Genomic DNA, 20,845 nt, shown 5'->3' on the forward strand with positions numbered 1-20,845 from the left:
CATCTCTCTCCATCCTTCTCCTTCCACTTCTCTCTTTTCTTTCAACTCTTTCTCTCCCTGTCTTCTTTCCTTCATCTCTCTCTGCCTCCACCTTTTCTCATTTCTTTCTTCACTCATTCCTCAGTTCCATCTCTATCTCTCTGTGCCTTTCCATTTCTCTGTCTGTTTACCCTGTCTCTATCTTTTCATGTTTCTCCCTTTCCTCCCATCTTCCTCTGTGTCTCTCTTTCATTTAGTCTCTCTTGCTGACTCTCTGTTTTTTCTTTGTCTCTCATTTTGTCCCTGTCCTTAAAAATGCTTCCCTTCCTCATCTTTTTCCTCATAATTCACAGAGACCCTGAAGAGGTTCCAATAAGATAGACAGCCTGTTTGGTGAGAATCGGTATTGCTGATATAATATAATTCACTCAGAAAGTGGGTACTCTTGACCCCATGCCTCAAACACACGCAGGGTAGATAAAGCCAACAGCTGCCTACGCAGTACACAGTGCAATGTGTGTGGTGCTTGCTCTCCAAATACCGAAACTGGCCTCTTCCACTGCTAACCTCCCCTCCTACTAGGCCTAAAATCCCCACTCTTAGACTCACTACTTTGGCTGAGATAGCAAAACTGAGGTGTCCATTGACATGTGTTTGTGTTCTTCTAAGAGGAGAGAGAGGCTAGTGGTGACTTGCTAGCTCCCTCTTTCCTATTAACACATCAGCTGGGATTCATTTATCAGATCTGCTAGTTCACCCCTTGGACTGCAGAAAAGCAGACACTGAAGGGATGGTGCTTAAGGCAGCATGAGCCATTTTTGAATGGGAAATGAAGGTCAAGAAAGGTCCAGAGCATGGGGTATTGTCGGGGAGAGTAAAAATCATCACCATGAACATTTATCTAAAACTTAAAGTTTACAAAACGCTTCTTTTATGGCAATCCTAATGGGGCAGACAGTGGGATACTATATTATTACCTCTATCATTTGACAGAAAAGGAAACAATCCAAGCCCAGCTCTCTTGCCACTACATCAAACTACCCCAGTGTGGACCCTGGCCAGGTGTGGGGCACTCTCATATTACCATTTGCCTGTAAGATAAAGAATGTATCTTCCCCAAAGAGCTACCAAGATGTCACCTAGTTCACCATTTTCTGCAGACTGATATTAAACATGGGAATCATAAGAAAACGAGCATTTATTAAGCAGCAGTTCTGTGTCACACACTGTGCCATATGCTTTATTTGTTTGTTTTTTTTTTAATTTTTGCAGGGCAATGAAGGTTAAGTGACTTGCCCAGGGTCACACAGCTAGTTAAGTGTCATGTGTCTGAGGCTGGATTTGAACTCCGGTACTCCTGAATCCAAGGCCAGTGCTTTATCCACTACGCCACCTAGCTGCCCCTGTGCCATATGCTTTACAAATATGATTTCATTTAATTCTCACAACCACCCTGGGAGGTAGATATTATTATTTTTATTATTATTATTATTATTATTATTATTATTCCCATTTTACAGTTGAGCAAACTAAGGCAGACAGATTAAGTGAATTGCCCAGGGTTACATAGTTAATAAATGTCTGAGGTCAAATTTGAACTCAAGTCTTCCTGACTCTAGGCTCCGTGCTCTATCCAATTCATTACCTAGTTGCCTCAGAGCTCCGTGATCTTTCAAAAATGCACCTTAGAGATCATTTCTATTCTAGCTTCTTTGTTTTACACAAATGAAGAAACTGAGGGCCAGAGAAGAGAAAATCATGGAATCATAGATTTATAGCTAGAAGCGATCTTAGAGGCAATTGAGTCCAACACCCTCATCTTTTTCAGGTGAGGAAACAGAAGGATTGAGAGATTAAGTGACTCGGCCAGAGTCCCAGAGAGTGTCTGGAGGTGGTACAGGAAGCCATGTCTTTCTGACTCTGTTTCCAGCATTCCATCCAAGGATGCCATCCAGTTGTTTCCTACTGACTTTCCCCAGGGCCACATCACTAGTTCCAAGCAACCTGCAGGTCTAACTCCCAGGTCTCAGTCTCTGTCTCATGTCCCAGTGTTCTCACACTGCAGCACAAGCCTCCACAGAGCTCTGCTATTATTCTCATCTTGAATAATTTAGTAGATTCCCAGCCCCCAGATGTGTTCTTTTCCCAAGAACTATTTGATAATGGTATTGACAGATGACGGAGGTAAAAGGGCAAGGGAATATTTCTAAACAGTTTATCTGACAGCTGCAAATTTCATTCCATGTTGCTTATTGACCACTAATTATTTCCCCAGGTAACTCCAGAAGGGGCAATCAATAACCCCTGTAGATAGTTAATATCCCCCTGGCACCCTTGGCTGATCTTAGAAAATAGTAAAATTTGTGATTTGCTGGAATGTTTAATGGGGTTATGATTACATATAAGGCTGCTGCTGCCTGAATTCAGCCAAGGACATTGATGCCTGAGGAATTTCATGGAATCACATTGCTTCACCTCCCTAAGTCTCAGTTTACTCATCTGTCATATGGGCAGAGTAATATTTGCACTAACCAGCTCATAGGGTCTTGTGAAAAAGGTGCTTCATAAATCTTATAGCATTATAAAAAATGTGATCTATAATTATATAAATGTGAATAAATCCTATTAATTATTCTCTAACCCCTGCTGCCACTTTGAGATCCTGCTTCTGGCACAGATACTTTGCAACTTCTCCTGTTTTTAAATTTACTCCATTAGCTGTGAATTGATCCAACCATTCTGGAGAGCAATTTGGAACTATACCCAAAGGGCTATAAAACTGTGCATTTCCTTTGACCCAGCAATACCACTACTAGGTCTGTATCCCAAAGAGATGAAAAAAAGGGTAAGTACATATAGATTTATGTCAGCTCTTTTTGTGATGTCAAAGAATTGGAAATTCAGGGGATGCCCATCAATTGGGGAATGGCTGAATAAGCTGTGGAATATAATTGTGATGGAAATACTCTTGTGCTGTAAGAAGTGGTAAGCATCAGGGTTTCAGAAAAACCTGGAAAAAATTTACATGAACTGATGCAAAGTAAAATAAGCAGAACCAGGAGAACCATGTACACAGTAACAGCAATACTGTATGATAATCACATGTGAATGACAGCTATTCTCAGCAATACAATGATCTAAGACAATTCTGAAGGACTCAGGATGAAAAATGCTATCCACTTCCAGCAAAAGAACTAATGGAGTCTGAATGAAAATTGAGGCATGCTATTTTAAACCTGATTTTTCCTGGGTTTTGGCAGTTTGTTCTGTGTTTTCTTTTACAACTTGATTAATAGGGGGCAGCTAGGTGGTATAGTGGATAAAGCACTGGCCCTGGATTCGGGAGGACCTGAGTTCAAATCCGGCCTCAAACACTTGACACTTACTAGCTGTGTGACCATGGGCAAGTCACTTAACCCTCATTGCCCTGCAAAAGAAAAACAAAACAAAACAAAAAAACCCAACTTGATTAATAAGGAACTATGTTTTGTATGACTGCATACACATAACCTTTAAAAAATTGCTTGCCTTTTCAGTTTGGGGGGGGGAAGGAAGAGAATTTGGAACTCAAAAACAATTTTTGGAGGTAATTGGGGTTAAGTGACTTGCCTAGGTTCACAAAGCTAGTATGTATCTGAGACCAGATTTGAACTCAGGTCCTCCTGACTTCAAGGATGGTGCACTGTCTGCACTGTACCACCTAGCTGCCCCAGAATTCAAATTTGTTTGTTTTTACATGTAATCTGGAAAAACTAAAATATTAAAAAGCACTAGCAACAAATACTGGCCTAACCACCTCCCTCCTGACCCCCCCCCAAAAAAAAAAGAATCATTCCATTAATGATTTGGTTCAGATCCTTGTTGCTGGAACCTACTAACTTCTAGCTTACTTGCCATCCTTACTCAAGGAGATCAGCATCAGTTTTGCTCTTCATCCCTGACCTTGATTCATACTCAGAGACTTTAAGATATATGTTGATGTTCCCATGAACAGCTCCTGGTTAGTTCATCAACTTTCTAAACTTTTTTACCCTCCTATCATCTACATCTACAAGGAAGACCTGAGTTCAAATCTGACCTCAGATACTTTGTGACACTGGGCAAATTGCTTCTCCTCTTCCTACCTCAGTTTTTTCATCAGTAAAATGGGGATAAAATAGCACCTCAAAGGGTTGTTGTGTAGACCAAAGGAAATAATCTTAAAGTGCTTAGTTCAGTGTCTGCCACATAGTAATAAATGCTTCCTTTCTTCCTTATTTCTTTTCTTCCTTTCTATATCTTCACTCTACCACTGTCACTCAAAAGGGTAGTCACAATTTAGAAATCACCAGTACCCCTAACTGTGCTTTTTCTTTGATCTTAGTCCCTGAAATTTCTCCTGATCTTCCATCTCTCCCTCTTCTGACTCCTCCAAAATTTATTGTTTGCCTTTTACTGAAACCTCTAGCCCCTTTATCTCTTCCTTATTCTCCCCAGCAGTCATCTTGTGGTGGTCCCTGATCTGACTTCTGACCTCTAAACAGATGGCTGAAAAACCTACAAATCCAGTCCAAATTACTCCTGAAGTTTGCAGCATCCATGACATGCTCAATATTTTGACTAGGACAGCCCATGAGTCCCTCAAACTTGGCATAACCAAAATAGGGTTATCTTCTCCCTAAATCCATATCTGTTTAAGCTCGCTCTCTCTCTCTCTCTCTCTCTTTCTCTCTCTCTCTCTCTCTCTCTCTCTCTCTCTCTCTCTCTCATTGTTCACTGGTTTTTCAGTTGTATCCAACTCTTCATGACCCCATTTGGGGTTTTCTTTTTTCTTTCTTTTTTTTTTTTTTTAGTGAGGCGGTTGGGGTTAAGTGACTTGCCCAGGGTCACACAGCTAGTAAGTGTTAAGTGTCTGAGGCCAGATTTGAACTCAGGTACTCCTGACTCCAGGGCTGGTACTCTATCCACTGCGCCACCTAGCTGCCCCTGGGATTTTCTTGACAAAGATACTAGAGTGGTTTGTCATTTCCTTCTCATTTTACAGATGAGGAAACTGAGGCAAAAAGGGTTTAGACACTTGCCCATAGCTTCACAGCTAGTAAGTGTCTGAAGCCAGATTTGACCTCAGGAAGATGAGCCTTCCTGTCTCCAGGCCCAGCACTCTACCCACTGTGCCAACTATCTGCCCTCTAATGTTAAAGTGTCCTGATTTCACCTAGGTGGTACCAGGCCAATATTGGGGGTTTACTGGAATGAGAGGTCAAACTCGGCTATTGTTTTATACATTCCAATTATGTGCCCTTTACCTTCTGCCTTGTTATTTTTTCCCTTTTCACATGTATTCAATTGTGAGCATTTTTTAAAATGTCTGCCTGTATAAAGCAGTGTATTAGGTGCTTACTCTAGAAAGATTGAAACCAAACAGTCCCTGTCTTCAGGGACAGGGGTAAAATGGAGGAGGGTGGGGATGGTAATGGAATATAAGATGTTCACATAGAAGATAATTTGAGGAGAAAGTAGGCAAGACATTAACTACTGGGAGGATCATGGAAGGCTTCTTGGATGAAGTGGCATTTGATCTGATCCACGCAGGAAACTAGGGATTCTAAGAGGCAGAGATGAGGAAGAAGCATAAAACATTCCAAGGAGGGTGAACAGCTAAGGCAAACACATGGAGATGGGAGATGTAACAGATTAAGTTCAAGGAATAACCAAGTGGTTCTGTTTGACTTCAGGATAGTGTATATTAATGACAATAAGGGAAAATGAGGCTGGGAGAATATAGGTGGCTTCTATATTGTGGAGGATTTTAAATGCCAGGCAGAAGAAGTTATATTTGACCCTAAAAGTAATAGGGAGCCACTAAAAAGTATTGAGCAGGATAGTAATGTGGTTATATCCATGTTTGGGGATTATCATTTTGGCAGCTATGTGAAGGAGGGATTGGAGATAGGAGAAACTGGATGCTGGAAAACCAATTAGGAGGTCATTATAATAGTTCAGGGGAAAAGAGATGAGAGCCTTAACCAGAACAGGAGTTGTATATGTGTGGAAAAGAGTAAATACGTGAGGGATATTGCAGAAGTAGGACTGACCATATTTGGCGGTTGTTGGGACATGGGAAATGAAGGGAGAGGGAGAGACAAGAATGACTCTGAGGCTTAGAATCTGGGAGACTGGATAGATGAAGGGGGGTTCCCTCCACAAAAACAGGCAAATTAGGAGGAAGGATAGGCTTAGAGAAGTTGATGAGTTCTTTTTTAGACCTATCTCATCTTCTAAGCTCCCTAAAGTGGAGACCCTTCTTTCATGGTTCTTTGTAGGGATGCATGTATTATGCTCCATAGGGCACTTGACTTGAGGCAAGGGCTTGATAAATGTTTGTAAACTGACTAAATGTTTGTGTCTGAATTTTGTGATTGACTAAATATCTATATGCCCCTGACTAGCCTAGATAGGATAAGGAGAGAGTGAAGAAAATGTATGTCACTGGATGCCACAGGAATGGGGACCAGCATGAGAAATCTTTGTACCTGTAGATGAGGCAGCTGTCACTATGGAATTTGGATCTGTGTCAGCCCCATGACCTTTACTCAAGATGTCCAAGGCTTTCTTGCCAGTGATTTCCCAGCTGCCAGTTAGACAGTCCACTCTGAACCCACTAAATGCCCTGGGGTCAGACACCCAACCTGGCTGGTTTGGAAACCTGCCTTGCCTCCACTCCCCAGGGCCCTGTGGTCTCTGGAGTCCCCTTTGTAGAGAACATTGAGCCAGAAAAGAAAAGAAAAAAACAAAAACAAAAAACCCCAGCCCAGTGGCAGTGATTCCCTCCCATCAGCCACCTGAGGCCCTCTCCAATCTACTGGCTATGGTTACCAGGCAACCCTAACTGTATTACCCAAGTCTCCCCATTAGCACCTAGCAGCTGTCCTTAGTGCCAAAATTGGGTTTAGAAAACGGCAGCCTGGACAGGCAGGTAGGAACAAAGGGATTAGACTCTGCTATTGATGGACAGCGTCCCACCCATTTGCATCTCATTAAACCTTAGGCCAACTAACTGGAGGGGACACATAGCTGCGGAGTCCCTGCCAAGCTGGAGCCACTCAATGGCTATTTTGCATTTGGACTCCTGCCCTGTGTGGTTGGGGCCCATGTGAAGAAGATGCTTTCTCCTCAAAGAGATGGGTCAGGCTGCGCCTGCAGCAGCCAACACTTCCCCTCCCTGCATCCTTTTTATCCCCATCTCCCGCCTCCCCCAGACCAGCCTTGCAGTCCTTTCCTGTCTCCTTGCAGGCCCTAATAAGAAGAACTGGGCTAGATATCTGTCTACAGGAGGGGAATTTCATTATCCAGCAAGTTCAAACTTAGCACTAGGCAACGGCTTGTGGGAGAAAATGAATTAGAATGTCCCTGGCTTATGTTGGCTCACCCTCTTCCCCCGCCCCCACGCCACCCCCACCCCTGACAGCCTAGGAAAGGGAAGAAGGAGGGGGAAAAAAAAAAGACATTTTCATTGCCCTCCTGGTTTGAGAGCCTCTTGGGGCCTGATTGACAAAGCACTAAACGGGAGAGGTTTCCTGTGATAGAGATGGAGACTTTCTCGAAACATTCAACTCCTGACCTTTAATAGCTTGGGGGAGAGAAATGATTTTCAGTCACTTCAGTCTGAGTGAAAGGTATGTGAATTGATCGACTGCCCGGCTCATTCCTGCAGAGGTCTTGATGTGATGTCATTTAAAAAGGACAATCAAGTTATCCTAATGCATTCCAGACAGGCCCAGCACCAAGGCCTTTTGTAAACAGGCCTAGAGCTTCACAACAAGGAAAAAAAAAAAGCTTTCTCTTAGTCTTCTCTCCTGTGCGGATGCTGACCTGGCAGGGGAGGTCGGGCGTGGAGAACCAGGGAAAAGAAGATTCGGGATTTGGGGTCAGAGGCCAGTGGGTCAAATGTTGGCTCTGCCACTTAGCATCTAGGTGACACTGGGCAAATCACTTCACCCCTCTGGGCCTCAATTTCTTCAGCTCTTGGAGGAAAATGAAGGGGTTGGATTAGATGGCTGTGAAGGGCTCTTCCATTTCTTAATCTGTAATCCTATTCTGTGTGATCACAAAGGCTCCTTTCACCTCCAAAATGCCATGATTCTGTGGCAAACAGTTGTGTGGTGGGGAAGGGGGGTGGCTGTGTGTATGTGGGTGAGTGTGTTTAAACGTATCCTCTAGGGGATGAGAGAAGGAAAGCCAGTTATGTTAACTGGATAAATACAGGTCCATGTAGGACAGTCACGGGGAAGGGGGTGGAGGTAGGGGGTGTTTCTTGTTTGTTTGCTTGTTTTTAATGAGAAACTGGCCTTGCAGATTTGGAGGTCCAGTGTATGTTGGGGGAAAATCCTGGGCTCCTGCTGGAGCAAGCCCTTGGCCACATTTTGAAAGTCAGTAAAGTTTCTTTTAGCTGCTTCCTTCTTTTCCCCTTTCAGGCTCCCCCTCCCCTCCCTTCCCCTCATCATCTCCCCTTCTCCCTCCTCCTTCTCTTGAGGTTTCCCCTGGATGAGGAAATCCTTCACCAGAGTTTAAAAAAAAAAGCCATGGTGTGGTTTCTCTGAAAATTCATTGCAATTACTGTTATGGGAAGTGGTGACATCAGCAAGGGAACAGCAGGGCAGGGCATGGGCAGGGGGACAGTTCTTGGAATGAGGAAGACCCACCACCTCCCCAACACCACCCAGCTGCTATGGAGGGAGAGGATCACTAGAAGAAGAGATTTCTCTGAGAAATACCGCAGACATAGTATGCCTGGGTTTCAGTAAGGCATTTGACAAAAGCTGTTGATGTTGGAGAGATGTGCACTGGATTATTGCATTCAATTCTATGGAGTTTAATCCAACAAACATTTACTAAAATACCTCCTGTGTGCTGGGCACTATGCTAGGCCTTGGGGCTACAAAGACAAGAAAGGAAACCATCCCTACCCTCTGGAAGCTTATATTCTATGGAACGGGATATAGCATACACACAAATAGTAAACACAAAATAAATACAATCATTGGCATCTCCCTAGTAATTGGGGGGAACAAGGACAAGTCTCTTATAGGAGATGGCATTTAAGAAGAGACTTGAAGGGTTCTAGGGGTTCTCAGGGACAGAGGTGAGGAGGGAGAAAAGGTATAAAGGCTGGCCTTGGAATGTGGTATCTAAGAACAACAAGCAGACCATTTTGGCTGGAATGTAGATCATGTGAGGAGTGATCTGAAATCAGTCTAGAAAGTTAGGCTGGAGCCAGATTGTGAGAGGCTTTAAATGAGAGAGAGAGGGAGAGGGAGAAGGAGAGAGAGAGAGGAGGAGAGACAGAGACAGAGACACAGAGAGAGACAGAGTGAGGGAGGGAGGGAGGGAGGGAAGGAAGGAAGGAGAAAAAGAAAAGAGAAAGAAGTTTTATTATATCCTAAAGGCAATTGAAGCTTCTTGAGCTGGTAAATGATACAGTCAGACCTGTCCTTTAGAAATATCAATTTCATAATATGGTAAGAGGGGTTCATAGCTGGTTGCATAAGTATAACCAAAGCATATTGATTTAATTAGATCTATCTCAGCCTAGAGCAGGGCTTCTTAAAGTTTTTCCACTTGCCATCCCTTTTCATCTGAGAGATTTTTACACCACCCTGGGTATATAGGTATATAAAATAGGTATACACAACATTTTACTGTTACCCAATTTTTTGCAACCCCTATATTCAGTTATGCGACCCCATATGAGGTCGTGACCCACAGTTTAAGAAGCTAGGGCCTAGAGGAAGTTCTGTAGTAGTTTGCCAAAGGGATCCAGGTTTGGCTCCACCCTTTACTACATTTTTATCTATGACTTGGGTGAAAAGCATAGTTAGCAGATTTGCAGATTATACAAAGATGGGAGGGATTTCCTGAAATGTTCATACATGTGGACACTCTCTCAGAGCCCCAGACAAAGCTATCTCTTCTCAGTAGGTCTCAGGTCATTGACTCCTCTCTTCTTCCTTGTTACCTCCTTTTCCTATCTTCTTTCCACCCCCACCCCCACCCCCACCCCCTACTCCATATACTCTCACACTCCTCTGCTCCAACCACTCATTACCTGAAAATTCAATTTATAGCCCAGCCCCATCATTTGACTGTGTGACTGCCCTGTATTAGAGATGTGCAGAACTAGTCCACAGATGCCATTTTAAGTTTGCGTTTTGATTAAACTGCAGATTTAATGGATGTATCAACCATACATAACTTAGAGCCCTGTGTTGGCAGTATCTTATTTTTCAATTTCTTTTTTTTTAATTGAATGAACATATTTTCTGCAAACCCATCTACCTTGGTGAAGGCAGTTCCCCTGTGAGGCATCAGAGTAATAACAAGAAACACCATTATTTGGCTCTATCCTCCTGCTGAGAACATCAAGCAACTAAGAAATATCCATGTGTGCAGTTGAGTCTGGCCTGAAGGTCTGGGAGAGTGAAATGATTATACACACACAGACATACACAGTCTCTCTCTCTCTCTCTCTCTCTCTCTCTCTCTCTCTCTCTCTCTCTCTCTCTCTCTCCCCCCTCCCCCTCCTCTTCTTTCTTCTTTTGCTTCTTTTCTCTTTCTCCTTCTCCCCTCTCTTCCTCCTCCTTCTCTCTTTCTCTCCTCTTCTTTTGCTTTTTTTCTCTTTCTCCTTCTCCCCTCTCTTCCTCCTTCTCCTCATCCTTCTCTCTCTTTCTCCCTCCCTCCCCCCATTTCCTCTCTCCTCTCTCTTTCTCTCACAGGCAGAAGTAAACAAGCCAACTGGGAGTTGAGAACATATCAACGCTTTAGTTTCCTTTCCCTGTGATTATGCTTTTGTTTTAAAGCTCATGAGACAGCCTCATCACTTTGCTGCAAGGTGTGACCTTACAGCTGTGGTTATGGTGGCCTTCAGTGAGTGGATAGGTATCTCAGGAAATGTTCCTGAAATGTTATACCCAAAGTCAAAAGGCTCCAACACTTACCTTTAGACACAGCTAAAGGCTACAAGTGACTTTGTGAAATACTATTTCTAACCAAATATAATTTGTTCTTTCCTTCCCATTCTTATTGCTACCTCCTTAATTGAAGCCCTTGATATGGCTCATCTAGACTACTTTAAAAGCCTCTAGTCAGGGGCAGCTAGGTGGTGCAGTGGATAAAGCACCAGCCCTGGATTCAGGAGGACCTGAGTTCAAATCCAGCCTCAGACACTTGATACTTACTAGCTGTGTGACCCTGGGCAAGTCACTTAACCCTCATTGCCCCATTAAAAAAAAAAACCCAACTAAAAGCCTCTAGTCTCTCCTGAACCCTGCCACCACACTCATCATCCAACACACTTACTGTCTTCATGCTTCACCCCGATCAAGAACCTCAAATAGTTTGTATTGCCCATGATATGGAACCTCAGTGTCTTGACCAAAATCCATTCCAAATGAATAACTCACACTTATACAGTGCTTTATGCTTCATTAAGCACTTTGCATAGGCTCACTAATGACCCTCAGGACAACACCATGAAGTAGGTAGTGAAGAAACAGAGGCTCAGCAAAGCTAAAATGGCTTGCTCTGGGATCACGGTAAGTGACAGAACTGGGCCTCAAACCCAAGCCCTCGGCCTTCAAATCAAGTAGAGGTGCCACCATACCACCGTTGCCACCTAATCACTCCCTGCTCCCTAGCATAGATTCCTCACTGTTCCTCATCTATACCCATTGCCTCTCATCTCTCTGCCTTCACCCTGGCTCCTCCAGCTTACAGGCCCAGCAAGGGCAGGACCTTGCCTCTCCACTGAGCTGATTCCTTTGTAATACTCAGCTCAGGACTGACCCACTTCCTCTGTGAAATCCCTTGGTGCTTATACATGTGGTCTGTACCACACTTTCTCAAACTCACTTGAATCTTATTTTGAGACTGTTCACTGACTGTTCTATATGTGTTGACTTTATTTTGACTCAACTCGACTCAAGAAGCAGTTAAAAGATAGTGGAAGGAATTCTTAATTTCGGGGTCAGAATACTCAAATTCAAAACCTGTCCCTTGTTACTTATTCCCTGTATGACCTTGGACAAGTATTTCACCTGTTGGTTGTCAATTTCCCCCTCTGTAAAATGATAGTGTTGAATAAGGCTTCTAAGTAAGGTCCCTTCCAGCAATAAACCTGTGGTTGTGTGAATACTATGTGCAAGCATTCGGCTAGTCAAGTCAAAAAGTATTTATTAAGGGGCAGCTAGGTGGCGCAGTGGATAGAGCACTGGCCCTGAATTCAGGAGATCCTGAGTTCAAATCCAGCCTCAGACACTTGACACTTACTAGCTGTGTGACCCTGGGCAAGTCACTTAACCCTGATTGCCCTGCAAAAAAAAAAAAAGTATTAAACATCTACTATGTACTAGACATTTTATTAAGCAGTGGATATCCAGAGAAAGGTAAAAGACAGTTCCTGCCCTCAAGAAGCTCATAGTCTAATGGGAAAGACAGTATGTAAATAACTATGTAAAAACAAGCTATCTGGGGCGACTAGGTGGAGCTTTGTATAAAGCACTGGCCCTGGAGTCAAGAGTACCTGAGTTCAAATCCAGCCTCAGACACTTGACACTTACTAGCAGTGTGACCCTGGGCAAGTCACTTAACCCCCATTGCCCCGCAAAAACCAAAACAAAACAAAAAAAACAACCAAAAAAAAAAAACACAAGCTATCTACAAGATAAATTGGATACAACCTCAGAGGAAAGGATTAGGTTAGGATTAAGGAGAACCTGGAAAGGTTTCTAGAAGACAGAACTTTAGCCAAGCCAGGAGTAGGCAAAGAGGAAGGACAATATTGTAGACATTGGGGACAGCCAGTAAAAATGCCCAGAGTTGGGAGATGAAGTATCTTGTTCAAGGAACAGAAAGGAAGTCAGTGTTGATGTATCACAAGAAAGTAAACGCAAAATTTAGCTCAGTTTTGGCCCTGTTTATCCAAATGGATTCTCATCTTCTCAAGGACAGGAATTCTGCCTTCTTGCATTACTTCCACTACCATGCCTAGCAGTGAGATGGTCACATAAGTAGATACTCCCCAGACTTGTTAAATGCATTAATGACTAATACACTGAGGCAGTGGTGAATTGCCTAAGCGTGTTGGCATACAAAGTCTTCAGGTGCCTTGTATGTTAGCTTAGAGATGCCCATAGGTATTCAAAGATGTTACCAATGGAAAAATGTAACCTCAAGTAAAAAGTCATCAAGTGGGAAAAGCTTTCAGGGTGGGGCTGGATAACAGACTATGTACCTGTCATCCAAAAACCAACCTAACTAATTTGGGGGAAGTTCATTGCCAAGTGGTCCATGGGGTGACAAATTCTTCAACCACACTGACTCTGGAAGACTATCTCCCAAGACACAGAGGAATTGTCACAGATCTGTTTTGCCAATGATTGTTTGGTAGAAGAAACATCCACAGGGGCAGCAAGGTGGCACAGTGGATAGAGCACCAGCCCTGGAGTCAGGAGGACCTGAGTTCAAATCCAGCCTCAGACACTTAACACTTACTAGCTGTGTGACCCTGGGCAAGTCACTTAACCCCAATTGCCTCACTAAAAAAAAAAAAGAAGAAGCATCCACGATAACAAGATCAGGCAACCTTCAAGTGTTGAAGTGAAGTCAGTGAGTCAGTCAGCAAGCATTTATAGAGCCCCTACTATGTGATAGGGCCTGAGGATGCAAAAGTCAAAAAGTACAGTCTCTAAGGTCAAAGATGTTAGTAAGCGGGGGCAGCTAGGTGGCACAGTGGATAGAGCACCGGCCCTGGATTCAGGAGGACCTGAGTTCAAATCCAGCCTCAGACACTTGACACTTACTAGCTGTGTGACCCTGGGCAAGTCACTTAACCCCCATTGCCCCGCCAAAAAAAAACAAAAAACCAAACAAAAAAAGATGTTAGTAAGCAACGTGCAGATTTCCATCAGTTTGCCTAAAAATGGAAGTAGTGTTTTCAATGAGGCAGCAGAATTGGACTCATTCCAGTGAATGAAACTTCTGGACTCATCAGATATGAGCATCACTGGAAGGGTCCTTGGATGAAGGCTGCGATTACCCAATTTGATCCAAAAAATAAACATGAACAAAATTTTAGTTCCTTCTTGAAATGAAGACCCATGACATCCTTATGATCTTCCAACTCAGTGAACCTTCACCTCCCACTAGGGTAAAAATCACAGTTGGCCTTTTTGAATCTCCAGTGCAATCACAGAAATAGGAAATGATGACATAAACACTGAACTACAGCAGGCAGTGTGCAGGCAATTCAAGGAATGAGGAAGATACCCCCACCTCCTTATGCTGCACTGCACAATAAGAGCAACTCACACATAGAGGTTTGCAAAATACTTTCCTCACAACTGTCTGCTAGGGAAAGGAGTCATGATGATCCCCACTTTACAGATGAGGGAACTGAGGATCAGAGAGGTTAAGTCACTCACTCAAAGTAACACAGCTAAGAAGGGTCAGGACACCAAGCTCAATATTCCTTCCATTGTGCCACAACTACTACCCTATCAACCCAGGGACCTAATTCAAATGGAAAGGTAGGATTACCATGCTGTTGGAAAATAAGGATGCCATAGGTAGATTATGTCCTGATTCAAATAAAGAATTTAAAATTCTCTCATGCTATCCTTATGGAACAATGAAGAAATTTGGGTAGAATGATAGCATATTTAAATGGATTTATAGCTAGATATATGAGTGTAGCTCAAAAGGGTTGATTGATGCCAAACTAAAAGAAACTTGGTAGTAAAGTGTTTCAGAATGTTCTGCATAGCCCTGTTCTGTCCAACAGTTTTATAAGTAGTATTTCTTATTCAAAAGTTTGAATACACACATACATACTCCAATCAAACTTACTTTGAGGACTTAACATAGCTAAGTAACTACAAAATACAAAATAATTTTGGAGATGGGGGAAAGGAAGACCTAATTATTTGGAAGATCTTGAAAAGCCTCTTGAAGGAGAGGGAAAGCCTTGAATAGAGAGAGATAGGGATTCTACTAGATGAAGGTAAGGAGGGAGAGAATATTCCAGACATGAGCCGCAACTTATGTAAAACTATTGAGGGAGATAGAACGTCAAATTCAGAGAAGAACAAGTAGCCGTGTGTGTGTGTGTGTGTGTGTGTGTGTGTGTGTGTGTGTGTGTGTGTGTGTGTGTGTACACTCAGGTGATGTGTGTGGGTGGGTGAAGTGGGGAGTATTATATAATCAGTCTTCAGAGAAAAGCTGAAGTCAACTGTGAAGAGCCTTAAATGCTTAACTGAGTTTGTATTTTATCCTAGGGGCAATAGGGAACAATGAAAGATTCTTGAAAAGGAGAGTGACATGGTCAAACCTTTGAATAAGGAGTATTGCCAATAAAACTGATAACACATTTAGCTTCAAAAAAAAAATCTATTGTGCCAGTTGTGGATAGAAAAGGCCTAGCTTGATAGCAGTTCATGTAAAAAGACTTGGGGATTTTTAATTGACCAAAAGCTCAATATGAGTCAATGGTGTGATGCAGCTGGTATAAATCTTAGGCTTCATTATAAGAGTATAAAGACATAATAAAGGAGGTAATTATTGTACTGTACTCAGCCCTGGTCAGACCACAGCTAGAGTATTATGTTCATTTCTGGGTGGCACATTTTACCAGGGATATTGACAAACTGGAGTGGTTGCAGATGAGGGGACCCCAGATGGTGAGAAATGTGGAAACTAGAGCATCTGACAGAAAGTTGAAAGAACTAGGGATCCTTAGCTTGGGGAAGAGACAACATAGAGAAGACATCATAACCAAGTTCAAACTTTTGAAGAACTAATGTGTAAAAGTCTAAGACATCTTTACACTGGTCTAGAGCAGTCCAGTTTCCCAAATACTTTCAAATATAAGGTCTCCTTTGATCCTCATTAATTCCCTGTTTGCAGAGTAGACAGGACTAACTAAAGTTATTCAGATTTTCCATATGAGAAAAATGAGACTGAGAAGAGTTTAGTGACTTGCCTAGAGTTACTTGATTAGTTAGTGACAAATTTAGAACTAAGTTTTTCAGGGCCCTAGTTCACCATCTCTCAACTGTACTTTTTTGTCTTACTCCATATTTGACTCATAGTATAGAACTAGGATTCATCAGTAGAAATTTTAGGAAGGTTAGTTTCCATTCCGAATGTAAGAAAGGTTTACTAAAAGTTAGAACTATCACCTTTGGAATGTTAAATGTACAATCTTGGAAAACAGTGAGCACTCATCACTGGTAAAATCCAAGCAAAGGCAAGGATCTGGTAGGGATAGCTGCACAAGGTGCACCCATCTACTCTGTACAAAGCTCATTCAGTAAAATTTACTGAATTACCAGCAAAATAAACAGACAAATAAGGAAAACATCCCCTCCCCCCACCAAAGCATATATTAAGCAGTTTCAAAGGGGGCACTGGGGTGGAAGGAGGGAAGAAAGGGGCTAGAATAGTCAGAAGGCAGGGTCTGACCTGAGTCTTAAAGGAAGTCCAGGAAGTAAAAAGTAGAGGCGAGGAAGGAGACCATTCCAAGCAGAGAAGACAGCCAATGAGAAGGTGTGGAGATGGGACATGGAATATAGTTAGAGGACCTGCCAAGTCAGCCAGTATAGGGTAAGTAGACCAGAATAAGAGAATGTGGAGGGGAATCACTTGTAAGAAGATAAGAAAACAGGAAGGAGTCAGGTTATGAAGAGCTTTAAAGGTTAAAAAGTCTTTATCTTTGATCTTGAAGATAATAGGGTTCTACTGGAATTTATTGAACAGAGCATCTATGTGGGTATGGGTCAGACTTACACCTTAGAATGGACTAGATAGGGACACAGTTGAGAGATGAATCAGGCTATTTCATTAGTTCAGGTAAGAGTTGATGAGGGCCTAAATTAACATGGCAGCTGTGTAAGTGGAAAGATGGGGAGATGGGGAAATAGATGCGAGATGTCATGAAGAAAGAATATTTAGCAATAAATTAGATATGAGGAGAGGGAGTAACCCAGGATGACATTAACATTGTGAAGCTAGGTGCCTGGGGAGATGACAGTGGCCTGAATGGTGATGTGAGGGGCATCATGAGTTTTGAACATGTTGAGTTTGAGATGCTTGCAGGACATCTAGATTAGGATGTTCAAGTAACAGATAAAATGACAATAGCTCGGGAGGGCAAGGAAGACTGGAGATGATATAGATATAGGGAGATCATTTGCATAGAGATGATCATTGTACCCATGGGAGCTGATAAGTAAAAGTACTTAAAGAACCCACAGTTCATAGCATGACATGGATGAAGAACTAGAAAAGGAAACTGAGAAGGAGCGGTCAGACAAAAGGAGAAGCAGGACAAAGCAGTGTCATGTAAAGAGAGAGGGGGGAGGAATATTCTCCAATTCCCAACCAGCCCTAAAATTCCATGATTCTTATTGACTCATTGTGAAGGTAGCTGATTATCTACATCGGGTGATTTCAAGGATTCCAAGAAGGTCCTGAATTCTTTTTCATATCCATCTCCTCCTCTTCACCTCCAAACACACAAGCTGATGCCTGAAATAGAACCACTAGAGCTTTGTAACAAATGCCCAAATGAATTACTCCTGTTAAAATACTAATATCTCATTGAAAAGATAAGATGTTTTTGTGACTTTCATAGTTAGTTGGGACTTAGAAGCCATCTAATCCAACCTACTCATTTTTTTTTTCAGATGAGAAAACAGAAGCCAGGGTCACATAGAGAATAGGCAGAAGAAACAGGATTTGAACCCAGGTCACAGCCAGCCAGCCAACATTCCTTCCATTGTACCAAGCCACCTCCCATTTATTTGTTCTTTGGTGTGAAGGAATAACAGCTCCTTTCCTAAGAAAGTGTTCAGACTCTCAAAGGGGTCCATGACACGCAAAAAGGTTAAGATCCTCTGATGTAGATTGAAGAATGGGAGCCAAGACTGGGAAAAACAGTATGGGGAAGGGCCTTGAAAGTCGAGCTCAAGCTAGAGTTAGGCAGGTTGGAGAGAAGGAGCATTTGCTGAGGAGAGAGTATGAGGGTACTGGGAGCCAAGGGCAAGTAAGGAGAGGTTACCCCCTACGTGGGGGTCGGCACTGAAGGGGGACCCTGGAGGTACCGCAAACAAAGTCTGCTGACTTCACTCATTTGTCCCAGGCTGGCCCTTTCCCAGAGTTGGCTCAGAACTATTTTCAGAGGCAGCAAATTTAGCTGGCGGCTGGTTTGCAAATCACCCAGATATGTTGGTATTTCTGATGAGACAATCTGTTTCCAAGTGAAACATTGGAGGCGCTCACTGCCGAAAGAGATTTTATTTTCTGAATACTGCCATTTAATAAAAAAGCAACCGCAAATTTCTAGCTTCTTCCCCCCTTCTCCTCAAATCCTGCAGTGAGTGAAACATATTTATAGACAAACGTCTCCATTTTATCGTTGTGTGAGAGCATATCACTAATAAAGCAGCAGGCAGCTCGGGCCCAGCTTGATCCATCCCCATCCTCCTTCCTTCTCTGACTTCAAGTGAGTTGGCAGGTACTTCTAGTTCATGAATTTTGATTCAACCTGAGCTATGGCTGAGTGATTTCCTATAGCTGGAGCCTGTCTGTGAGTCTCTCTCTGGGGAAGATAAAGCTTCTCTTACACTGTTGTGTTTTTTTTTTCTTACCTGGTGGGAGGAAGGGCTGTCAGATCCAAAGAATGGGGAGGAGAGTTCTGTGACACTCCTATGTAACAACCAGATAATTCAGCAAGTTGGCACCTGCTGCTTAGACAGTCTGGGTCACAAAAATCATTTCTTTTGACCCTGTTATATGGCCAGAGACTGGTTCCTTCACCTCTTCCCCTTCTACCTGCCCAACTCTAGTTTGAGTTTGGCTTTCAAGGCCCTTCCCAATGTTATTTTTTCCAAGTCTTGTCTCCCTTTTTTCAATCTACGTTTTTGTGTATCATGGACCCTTTTGGTGGTCCAGTGAAACCTATGGACCCCTTCTCAGAATAATATTTTCAAATGCATAATACAAAATACATAGGATTACAAAGAAAATAAATTCTATTGCAATAGCTATCAAAATATTTTTAAAACAAGTTCATAAACCCCAGGTTAATCAATATATCAATAAACATTTATTAAACACCTACTATGGAAGAGGTACTGTGGTAAGCTGTGGGGATACGAAAGGAGGCAAGACAGTCCTTACCCTCAAGGTGCTTACAATTTAAGGGGGTGACAACATATAAACAAATATTTATGAAGTAAGGCATTACAGGATAAATCCAAGAGCTTAATAGAGGGAAAGCACTAGAATTAAGAGGGATTGGGAAAGGTTTCCTGCATAGGATGGGATTTTAGTTGGGGCTTAAAGGCTAAGAACCCTTCTACATGAAATCTTCACTTCAGTCAGAGTCACTATTTAAATGCCCCACTAATAGACATTGTATATCCCTACCTCTCCGCTTTGCTTATCCCATTCAAACTACCTAGGATGCACTTGTACCTTCTTGTTCTTCAAGACCCAACCCAGGCTGACTTTTTCCATGAAGCCATAGCTGACTACCCCAATCTGCTGGGGTGTCTCCCTCCTCTGAGTTCCTATAGCACTGAGTATTTGTAAGCCTAGAAAATAATCTTTGCTTATTGCCCTCATTTGTCGATAAGCATAGACTGGCTCATCTGCATCTGTGGAGGGAATTTGCCCACTGGAAGTTCCATGCATGAAGTCAATCAGAGGTCTGGGGGGGGGGGGGGAATATACTGGCTTGTTATATTATTTTTTTTCATTCCTGTGTCTTATTTTCCCAAGTAGACCATCAACTCTTTGAGTTAAGGGGGACTGGTCAGACCACATCTGGGTAACTAATATCCAGTTCTGGGTATCATCATTAAGAAGGGACATTGACCCGTTGAAACATATTATATAGTTGTCAAGCTGGAGGGTACCTTTGGGGCTATTTAGTCCAATATCTTTGCATTATAGATTAGAAAACCAAAGCCAAAAGGTAATCAATGACTTGCCCAAAGTCACACAGGAAGGAAGTGGCCGAGAGAGAATTCAATTCCTCTGACTCCAAATCCATTGCTTTTTCCCTTAACTAAAGTTCTCAGACCAATGGAAGGGGTGAAAACTACACCATGCTGAGATTTGGGCATGTTTAGCTTGTAGAAGAAATGGCTTAAGGGAGACATCTTTGTCATTTCCCCATATTTGAAGGCTGCCATGTGCAAAGGGGACTAGATTTGTCTTGCTTGGCCCAAGGGGGTAGAACTAGAAGCAAAGGGCAGAGGTGGCAGAGGGGCTGATTTCAGCTTTTATTTGTCCACAATGAAGTAAATAAGCATTTGTTTAGTGCCTCCCATGTGCCAGGCACTGTGGTAATAATCACTTGGCAAGTATCTCACTTAATGCTATTATTATCCCCATTTTACAATCCGGGAAACCAAAGCAGATAGAGGTTAAGTGATTTGCCCTGGGGTCACATAGCTAGTGTAAGTGGCTGGGGTGGGATTTGAACTCTGATTTTCACAGCTCTAGGTCCACACTATGCCACCTAACTGACACATGAACAAATGTTTGTAATCAGGGTGCAGATACTAGTTTGTGGCATTTTTTTCACTTTATATAATTTCATATATGCATATATTTCATTTTGTTGTTGTTGTTATTCAGTCATTTTCAGCTGTGTCCAACTCTTAGCCACCTCTTTTGGGGTTTTCTTGGCAAAGATACTGGAATGGTTTTCCATTTCCTTCAACAGCTCATTTGACAGATGAGGAAACTGAGGCAAACAGAATTAAGTGTCTTACCCTGGGTCACATAGCTAGTAAATGTCTGAGCCTAGATTTGAACTCATGAA

This window comes from Dromiciops gliroides, chromosome 2 (genome assembly GCF_019393635.1).
Source record: "Dromiciops gliroides isolate mDroGli1 chromosome 2, mDroGli1.pri, whole genome shotgun sequence".
Taxonomy (NCBI): Eukaryota; Metazoa; Chordata; class Mammalia; order Microbiotheria; family Microbiotheriidae; genus Dromiciops; species Dromiciops gliroides.